The 9,241-nt window shown below is 42.6% G+C and overlaps 1 long non-coding RNA gene across 1 annotated transcript; it reads right to left on the bottom strand.

Moving 5' to 3' along the window:
• Positions 1–6,551: 6,551 nt before the first annotated feature.
• LOC136356481 (uncharacterized) lies at positions 6,552–7,372 on the bottom strand. The gene is made up of 2 exons (XR_010741322.1): positions 6,990–7,372; positions 6,552–6,899 (listed from the first exon to the last, which is right to left on the bottom strand). It is a non-coding gene; the product is annotated as an uncharacterized lncRNA (long non-coding RNA).
• Positions 7,373–9,241: the final 1,869 nt, after the last annotated feature.

The raw sequence follows: 9,241 nt of genomic DNA, 5'->3' as shown, positions 1-9,241 counted from the left end.
GTGGGGGCCGGCGCCGTGGCGTGGTCTCGTCCGGCGCATGGGGCGGAGCGGGAAGTGGTGTCATGGGGAGGGCGGCACAGCGGAGGTGGGGAAGGCAGTGTGTAGGGAGCTACGGGGGCGCGCGGAGCGCTCAGCGGTGTCAGCGGCGAGGAGGCGTAGAGCAAGGAGGAGAGGAGTGAGGAGGAGCACGGGGGCGGAGTAATCGTGCTGGGACGGCCGGAGGGAGTGAGTAGCGCGCGCGTGGGGATGGCGGGAGTCATCGCGCCCGGGTTGCCGAAATCATTGGCATCGGTGGAGTGGGATGAGATGGCATATGGACGGATAAGATTAAATGAAATGGTGGATGGACGGATGAGATGAAAGAGGATGATTTCACCATTAGGATTGCAAGCGGGCAACTAGTATAGATGTATTAGACACAAACATATTATTATATCATAACTATCTTATCTGAATCTTATAGCTATTTTTTATCCACGTACTATATTAGATTTTGTCATATAATTGAAGGCCCAAATCATAACTATATATATTTAACAAGTAAAAAAATTATTGCTTTGGACTAGCTATTAATTGGTCACTTGAGACATATTTTTAAGGGGATATCATATAGATTTTTAAACACCCGATTAACAACACGTAGCTTATATTAGAATAATATGAAACACAAAGAATTAATTAATAAGATTAAAATAATTAAGTGGTAAAAGAAATACATTACTTTGTTTGTTAATATTATATTTATGTATAAATAAAGATAATTTAGACCGATGAACCCGTGTTGATGCAAAAAAAAAAACACACTGGCCTGGCAGATCTGCTTAGCTCCAGTGCAGGTCCAAAGGTTAACGAGATGCGGGCGTGCCAGTCAGTTTGACCCTGCAACGGATAAGATATGCAAATAGTAGACCAATAAGCTGATCGGCTGACAAGCCGATGGAGCAATTCCAGCCGATGCCGATACTAGCTGATAGCGATAGGGTTTTCAGCAATCGACTATATGTCCAATGTAAATAATGATATAAAGGCGATCGACTGATGATGAAAAATAACAATATTATAGCAATATAATCCAGTAGAAACCAATCGGCTAACAATATGATATAATAGAACAAGTATTGATCCGAAGGTTAAAGCATACATCGGCTGGAGGTCCGATGTCATAAAATCCACAATATTAGATAAATCAATAAAGTATTTGTTGTCATCGGCTAAATCTAACTTATCGGCTAGCACCCCGATAAAACACTAGCATGAACCTATCGGCTTAACAAGATTTATATTATCAAGAACAATCTAGTAGGTCGAATCTAACCGATACAGCACGAGATTGTATATGATAATCTAATACCCGATGAGCCGATAGATCTGTCTAATGTGATGGATATAAAAAATCTATTTAGAACACCATTGTGATTGTAAAGATATATCGGCTAAGACAGAAGATCGGACCTAACTGAGACAGTCCCAGCTAAACCGATGCGTCTCTAAACACAATGCAATTAGAGATAGAATTGAGATATCAGGTAGGCAAATATATCAACCAAACCAGAGCGATCCAAGAGATCGAAGCGATGCAGCCTTGAACAACACCAACATAGCCGGTAGATTCGCCAGCGCCAGCGGCGGAACGTAGAACTTACCCCTTCGCCGGAGATCGAACTGAACCGATGCAGCCCCGCGTCAGGTGCCAAATTCTGCCGGATGATAAGTAAAAACCTCACGAAAGAGGGTGGCGATGCGCCGAGAGTAGTTATATTGATCGAGAGAGATATCTTACAATGACCCCAGGGTACATATTTATACCCATGGGGAGATACTAGTCCTTGTAGGACAAGAAAGAAACTCTCCTAAAGATAAAAGGAAAACATAAAGTCCTTAGAGGACACTAAACACACTTTCCTAAAGATAAAAGGAACTAACAAACTTATCCTAATTAATAGATATACTTGCCATGCCGTATCCTCCTTAAACTCGGACTCTCTAGATAAATTTCCTTTAATTGATCCGACTCTACCAAGAACACAACTGCTGGCGATTTCACAACTCCCATCGGCCGATTCTAAGACTCTGAAGCCGATACTGACTCTAGGCCGATGATGACTTCGGGCATACCAAATTTTGGCATTAACAACCCATTAATTGGATCTATCTAAAAGAACAAAAACTCCCAAACTCTCCCTTTGCCATAAGTACATACACATATCTCCTCTCCTGTCCAATTTCCTCCTCTGTAATTTTTCTATTTTTAAATAACAACATAATATAAACCAACCAATAATTAGATAGCTAAATAATTATAATTTAAAAAGTTATATATGATTTTAATTTTTTAACTGTTGTTTTATTTATAATTAAACAAATAATTCAAGATCCATATTAACCATACTTGTCGTTATTAAAAAAATAAAATACATCACTTGAACATAGCCCCTATCCTTTACATGTCAATCAATAATAATAATTACAAAAAAAACATGATGTAAAGCACTCATAAGTCACCATGTCTAAAAAATTAGAAAAAAAACCTTAGAAATTTCAAAGAAAAAAAGTAAAAATATTTGACCAATTATTTTCAACCATTAGATTTACTTCTGGAACAAATTGTAATTAACTTTTTTATAATTTGGAACCCAAATATTTTCTTGCGCAAATATGCGTGACGGAATGCAATAGAAGTCGGTAGATATATAGTACGTAGACCAAACTCAGGGAGTTAAGAATAATGCATATACAGAGTGGGAGAAGGCACAATGTGCTTAGCTTTGCCTTAACTTTTTAGCCGTAGGGTGTATTAAATAGGAACAAACAATATATATACTAGAATGCAAAAAAATTAAAATAATTTATTTGGTCGTTGGAACATAAAGACTTTCTAGGGTCTCTTTTTAAAATTTTATGGTAGTTGGATCGGATATGCATTGTGGGCTTTACAAAAAGCATTATGTAATTTAATTCTAATTAATTCATACCAAGTAAAGGCTAGCTAAAACAAATACAGAGTGATTGGTTTCGATCTCACAATTCCTAACATTTAATAAGAAATTTTATAGAAAATATTTAAATCAGAGAAGCATTCACAATACATTACATTCCAGAAACAATGTTGCATGTATCAATCATTTGAGAAATAGAAAATGAAATGTTAAAGATCAAGAAGATGAGATTTTCCCCATGATCAAATAATCTTGACGTTGGTAACCCTCTAAGTGAAGAAAGAAAATGGTGTGAATGTATTCCTGCTGATATAACTTTTCTTTTTACATTTGAGTTTAGGATGCCGTACAACGTATCCTGTAAACTCATGCACTCGCTTAATCTAGAACCTCAAATCACAATCTGATGGGTGTGATCAAAGAAAGATATGTTTTCATAAAACCCCCCGCGCTTGCTAAGTTAGCACATGACCCCTCGTTTTGTTCTTTCTTCTCCCGTCCAGGATTCCAGGCTTCACCCCAGATCTAAAACATCCCAATCCTTCTTCTCCGTGTGGTGACGAAGTGACGACGGCGGCTCAAAAATCTTCTCAGAGTCCTCCCTCACCACGCGGCGTCAGCTGCGGCTCAAATACTCTAGGAAACTCATGCTCCACAGAGGCAAAAACAAAAGCTTTTGTGTTTAGTTGACATGCATCAGCCACATATAAAAGGAACAAAAATGACAATGATGTCGAATGCCAAGAGTCTACACTCGAGCAATCACATCTCAATGGGAGAAACAAGACAATCTAAGGTGTATACATCAAGATATACACAATTTATACACGAGCAATCTTAAATCAACGACTACAGCTTTGAAAATTTGCCTCTCTTTGTGCTTTGTAGCATCAGCTAGTTTGCATGGCTAGCGATTACGCCATCAGTGCTGCTGCCGTCGACGGACCTCAAAAAGGCAAAGAGCACAAGAAATTAGCGAGTACAATGAATGGAGTCGCTTATGCTGCAGCCGATGCAACGAAATCTACAGCCAGGAGATAGAAAGAGAGATTAATTAAATGGTAGGATTAGAGAGGAGTATTGAAAAAGGAAAACGGGAGGCTTAAACTTGATTTTCCACTCCGTCGACTGTGGTTTTGCCGGGCGGATTCGAGCCTCCATTGACGCCGAGCGGAGATGGAGGACCGGATGAGGTTTTCGATCTACACACAACCCCTCGTTTTATTCTTTCTTCTCCCTTCCAGACTTCACCCCACGAGCAGCATAGCACAAAGGGTTTTATGCAAAAATGTCTTTCTTCGATCACATCCTTCAGATCGAGATTCGAGGGTGTAGATCGAGCGAGTGCACGAGTGCACCGAAGTGCCTGAGTGCACAGAATACGTTGCCGTACTATTAAGAGGGATATCACATGCATATAATTGGTCAAGTACTAGTGCTCAAAATGTTTCATCCTTGTGTGAGTTGAAAGGGATTCAAGATCTCTTGAAGATTTTAGACCATGTTTTATGTTGGGGTTGATAGCCCATAAAACTAGCTTTCCATAAATATTACGGCTTGTTTGGCAACTTGAGGGAAGGGGATTGGGAGTTTACACGAGGAAATTGATGGTGAGATTAAGATGGGAATTTGATTTTTCATCCCAGTCTCTTGTTTGGTAGAGGTGGTGGAAATTGATAGGGAGTTTAGTTGGAGATTAGATCATTAATGAAAACGGATGGCTGAGATTTGTTTAGGCGAAGTAAAAGAGGAATTCCCTCCCAATTACCTGCCCCTACCCAGGTATTGAAAAGGAGAGAATTCATTCCTCAATTCCCCATCCCCATCCCACCAAAATTGCCATGTCCCCTAACCAAACAAAACAGTTAATAGCCTCATCCCTTTAAACTCCCAATCCCTCCTAGAAACTCCCTTCAACCAAACAGACTGTTATAGAAAATATTTAAATCAAAGAAGCATTCACAATACATTACAATCCAAAAACAATGTTGCATGTACAGTTATATTTAATTACCCATCAAATCGTATTCTTAATGGTTGCGTAGAGCCTCACACACTATATATAAAACGTTTCCAAATGAATCATCTATCACATAATGGAAATATATTGTAGTATACAAGCCCATGAATTTACCGTAGCCTCATGTCCCATAAAATCCATTTATTAATAAACAATGAGAATATATACCAATCTTACTTCCTTATAGATAAATTTTTCTTTTAAAAAAATTGACACATAGGGTGTAATGTTGTCATTATTTATCATATCATAAATTTGAACTAAAAATAATATCTGTATGAAATAAAAAAAAGAAAATGTCAATAGGGTGTAAACGAACTGTCACATACCACAAGTTTGGATGTATGGAAAACATGGAAATGATGGATGAAGTAAAATGAATAAAATTTTTGCCTAAAAATTTTATGTTTAATTGCTTTTGCATTTTGAGATGTTTTGCATATGCATTATAGGAGCATATTTATTCTTAAGTAAAACTAATGAGCTTAAGAAAAATATTTGTAACAACTCAAAAATCTGGGGAAAATCTATGTAAACTTCTAACTAACCTTAGAAAACAAATGTAAATTTTAGTTCGATTTATCAAGTCATTAGATGGACCAAGCAACTCTCCAAACACAGGATTTTGACAGATTCTCTGGAGCACACATTGACACCTTGCCAAAATTCGACCTTGGACTCCTAGGCTGTAAGACTTGATCCAACCTGTAGAGTAAACATTGTTTTACAACTTTGCCACTGGTCACTAACCCAAATTCTGCCTGGAACTAATTTTAAATCGAGCCCAAAGTTGGAATTTCACCACAGTCCCAGACTTGGTCAAAAACCTAGATCTCTTTTCCCTCTCTCACGCAAATCACTGCCATGTGGGCCAGGGCTGCATGGTGGGACCTTATTGTCAGCCTCACAACGTTCTCCACACGGGCCCACGGCCAGAACACTCACGCCACGCGCGTGAGCATGGACGCCGGCAACGTGCGCTCCTCCTCCTTTCCTCTGCCGGCGACACCATATATTACCCGACCACCGGACCATCACTCTCTCTCTCTCTCGCCCTTGTCTACTCTCAACACCCTCTCTAACACCACCAAGAACGCCTCATTTGGTGCAGCCAATCTCTGGGAACGCGACCGCGTCAACTTGGGACGCCGCCGCGCTTTGGACACCGCCGCATCACCATTGTTCGTTGCCCGGCTTACCACGGTTCGCGACAAGCTGAACCACTTCGCCACGAGCTTCATCAACCTCCATTGATCACTACTACGAAAACCATTTTTCGTGGCGGCCATTTTAGGTTTTTGCTGGCGGAATTTAGAGCCGCCACAAAGCAAAGGCCAGTGAAGATCAAGATCTTCGCTGGCGGTTATCGACCGTTAGCGAAAATGAATTTTCGCTGGCGGTCGTCTTTAGCCAACCGCCAGCAAAGATCCATTTTTGCTGGCTGTTGTCTTCCACCAACCGCCAGCAAAAATCAAAACCATGCAGCTGCCCTAGCCGCCAGCGAAGAGGCGGAAATTTGAAAAGCAAAACTATATTAAAAAAAACACTGCTCCGTCTACCTCCATCAGAACTCCATCCACACATAAATTTACATGAAAAATTTACAGCTAAAAATTTCCATTCTCCCAAGCATTCAAGCATAAAAAATATCCACACATTTAACAAAAAATTTGAACACCAAGCATCAATCCAAATACAATGCTTCACAAATATCATCACAAATATTACAAGCATCACAAATACAGAGAACCGCCGTCGCCGGCGTCGTCATCCTTGAAGTCCCATCCACCATCACCGTCGCCACTACCGAGCCCCGTCGGCCTCAACCGCCTCCGCCTCGACGACGCTGCTGCAGTGCTGCCGAGCCCCGGCGACCTCTACCGCCTCGACGACCCTGCTGCCGAGCCTCGGCGACCTCCACCTTCTCCGCCTCGCCACCGCCGCTGCAAAGCCACGCAACGCTAGATTTGAGAGAGGGAGAGGGGGTGGTGGCGGCGGGGAATGGGGAGGAGTGAGGAGTGGGGGAGAGAGACCTGTGGATATGTCGCCTCACGCCTCCCTGTCGCCGGATCCACCGCCTCGCGCCTTTCCGTCGCCGGATCCGCCGCCTCGCACCTCCCCGTCGCCGGATCCGGTGCCTCGCGCCTCCCTGTCGCCGAGCGCCGCCGCCCGGGCCGCCTACGCCTGACCTCGTGCCGTCCTCTCCTCCGTCACCCGTGCCCGAGCGCCGCCGCCCACGCCCGACCTCGCCACCCACGCCCCGAGCTCGCCGCCGCACTCTCCTGCGTCGCCCGCACCCGAGCGCTATCGCCCACGCCCGAGCATGCCGCCCGCGCCCCAAGCTCGCCGCCGCCCTCTCCTCCGATCGCTCGCGAGTGCTGCCGCCTGTGGATCCGAGGGAGGAGGTGTTGGATTTGGAGGGACTAGGAAGGAAGAGAGGGCTAGATATGGAGGGAGGAGGGAGGAGGAGAGAGGATAAGGACGGGTAGGTGGATGCGCGCGGTGATTTCTTAATGGCTTGATTTTTTATCTTGCGCTCTCCATTATCCGCCAGCGAAAATGGTAACAACTCCGCTAGCAAAAATAGGCTATTTTTGCTGGCGGTTTTCTTAACCTACCGCCAGCGAAAATGACGATTTTCGCTGGCGTCAAGTTAAGAGGGCCGCCAGTGAAAATACCATATATTCGTTGGCGGCCGGCTTAAGGCGACCGCTAGCGAAGTTGTGTTTCCGCTGGCGGCCCGTGACCCCCGACCCCCGCGATTTTCTGCGCTGGCGGTTTTTTCACTTAGCCGCCATGAAAAATATTTTCCAAACGCCATGAAAAATCATTTTTTTAGTAGTGGATCAAGAATCCCAAAGGAATCGATCTGAGTTGGACCTCGGCGGGAGATCCCCTTTTTCATCCGCAACTCTGGCCGCCGACGCCATTTTCCTTTTTCCTCCTTCTCTGGTGAGCTTCGGCGCATTCTTTTAAGCCTAGAGCTATCTTGTGCCATCTAAAATCGCTTTGAACAGATCAAGCCCGAAGGTGCATCGCCGACGATACCGAAGCCGCTGCGCCGCCGCCCGACCAGCTCTCCATCGCCAAGACCTCGCGTTGCTTGGTGAGCTTCCTAGTAGTCCCTAGAGTCCTTACCATACAAAAAAGCTAGCCGCCACCTCTAACACCTTAACAGCCGCTATAGAGCACCAAATCTTGCAAGAAAGCTACCGATAGGTTCGTACGGTTGTCCTCTACACTTTTTGTTTTGGGAGCTCGAACTGAATCGCCGCCGTTCGCCGCCGGCAATGTGGGGAAGCTCGCGGGAGAGCTGCCCCTCTGCTCCGTCAAGAGCAAGGGCCTAACCTTGCAATCTTTTAAAACTTCCAGGGTGTTTAAGAAAATCATTTAGACACTTACATGTGGGGTTGTGTACTAACGAGTAAATAACTTAAAACTCAAGTACCGTTTTGAATAAAATCCTGGAACACGTGCTCAGGGTCTGCTGGATCTATTTCCCGAGAACCAGGGACTTATGCGCAAAAGTATAGTCACTGACCGGTGGACCCGAGAGAGATAATGATTTGAGAAAAATAGAGAAAATGCAAAACTAGTTTCTCATCAACTGAAAAATGGTAAAACTTTAGAAATTAGTAGAAAATTCATTCTAACTCTAAAATTTACAAACTAAATTTTGTTGGAATCATATTTTTATGCTCTGCATATAAAAATGTTAGACTTAACAAAATCATGAAGATTTATGTCTCAAAAATCCGAAATGCATGTAGGTCTATATTTAACATGAAGACACTTTAAAAATTTGTAAGTTTTGAATGGAAACTGTTAAAATGAAAATTCTTTCACTAAAAATCAATTTAACACAGAACACACTTAATCTATGAAAAGCATTCTTTTTAGAGCATGTTGGATTTTAATGTGTATGTTTATAATTTTGATTTTGCATATGTATGTTTAGATGATTCGCAGTTGAATCACGAGGAGACCTACTTTGTAGTAGAGCAAGGCAAGCCACCTCCCCTCTTTGATCACATTGAACCTATGATTTGGAGGTTTTTGAAAAGAATTGCAAAATGTGCATGTCGATTGTACACTAATCCATTAAAACTTTGTAAAATTTGTTAGATCAACTCCTTAACTTGCATTATCACCTAAACTCCACAAAAGACCTTAACCATTATTCCTAGCCTTAGGAACAATTCATTTTGTCACATTAAGTTTGATGTTTGAGGTCACATGTCTATGAAAATGCTTAGTCATGCTTAGTGTTGGGTTTACTTACCAT

Source organism: Oryza sativa, chromosome 5 (genome assembly GCF_034140825.1).
Source record: "Oryza sativa Japonica Group chromosome 5, ASM3414082v1".
NCBI lineage: Eukaryota > Viridiplantae > Streptophyta > Magnoliopsida > Poales > Poaceae > Oryza > Oryza sativa.
This window is presented reverse-complemented; position numbering and strand designations above follow the sequence as displayed.